General features: G+C 40.5%; 1 non-coding gene across 1 annotated transcript; it reads right to left on the reverse strand.

The window, feature by feature from the left end:
* Positions 1-562: 562 nt before the first annotated feature.
* Positions 563-669, reverse strand: LOC132396222 (U6 spliceosomal RNA). Its single transcript, XR_009512912.1, has one exon. It is a non-coding gene; the product is annotated as a U6 spliceosomal RNA (small nuclear RNA).
* Positions 670-1,357: the final 688 nt, after the last annotated feature.

Here is a 1,357-nt window from a genome sequence, read left to right on the forward strand (position 1 = left end):
CAGTATCTTTAGCGCTACGCTGATGGTGTCAGCAGAATTGAGATTTACTGTTTTGACCACAACTTGTAGTTCAGCAAGGGCAGCATGTTTATCCTTGTATAGTAGATTCCTGCAATTTATATACTGCTATGTTTCCATTTTAAAAGTACACATTGACAGTTTTATCAGTTTGCGCTTCAATAAAAACAAAAGCAACAAGATCCAGAAAATGTATTTATTTTATTTATTGAGATACAGTGCAGAAGAGGCCCTTCTGCCCCTTTGAGCCGTGCCAGCCAGCAATCCCCCTATTTAACCCCAGACTAATCATGGGACAAGTTACAAGTCCCAATTAACCAATTAACCTACCAACCAGTGTGTCTTTGGACTGTGGGAGGAAACCAGGGCACCCAGAGGAAGCCCACGTGGTCACGAGGAGAATGTACTAACTCCTTACAGGCAGCAATAGGAAATGAACTCGGGTCGCCTGTACTGTAAAGCGTTGTGCTAACCCTTACGATCCTTGTTACTTCAGCATAAAACTCATCTGCAGAGGCATCAAATTCTGAATGCCTGATGCGTCCTGATGAAGGAATGCTTCACGAATTTACATGTCATCCATGTGTAGGGGTGATGCCCATCCTTTCTGTATCATTCCAATTTTAGCATCTGTACTGGCAAAGTGAGCACTAGCTAAAATGGTCGAGCGCTTGTTTAGCATGCGAGAGGTAGTGCGATCAATGGCCGCATTCTCCATTGCTCCAAGGCTGTCTCTCTGGCGCAATGGTCAGAACCTTCTGCTGTTAACCGGAAGATTGGTGGTTCAAGCCCATCAAGGGACACTGGAAATCCTGATGGGTCCTGATGAAGGGTCTCAGTCTGAAACAGTCAGACTGTTTATTCCTCTCCTAACCAGCTGAGTTCCTCCAGCATTTTGTATTTGTTGATCAGAAATGTTTTTTTTTATTGTTATCTCATTTGCGGTGTCAAACGAGCTGAGTACCTGTAAGGCTTAAGTTGCACAATCATTCTGGACCTCCCTTAAAGAAGAAGCAACGTTTGAATAAAGATTACTTTGAAATCTCAACTCTAGATCGTTTTATAATTGTAATTCTTATTCATATATGACTTAAATTAGGCATAGAAAGTCTTCAAATATCTTAATCTGCTGTACATTCTGATGTGAAATATGAAACTACAAGATTACTCTTTGAGCCTGTAATTGAAATTCTTTCCACTTTTTCTGAGAAGCATTTGTTTAATGCTGTGCTGCAGCGATCTTCTTAATTAGATACAATGACATACCAAAATGATTTATGATCATATACTAAGAAAGTTTCTCTGAACAATGCCATGTTTTCAGATATTTGACAGTTGG

Source organism: Hypanus sabinus, chromosome 6 (genome assembly GCF_030144855.1).
Source record: "Hypanus sabinus isolate sHypSab1 chromosome 6, sHypSab1.hap1, whole genome shotgun sequence".
In the NCBI taxonomy this organism is placed as follows: Eukaryota; Metazoa; Chordata; class Chondrichthyes; order Myliobatiformes; family Dasyatidae; genus Hypanus; species Hypanus sabinus.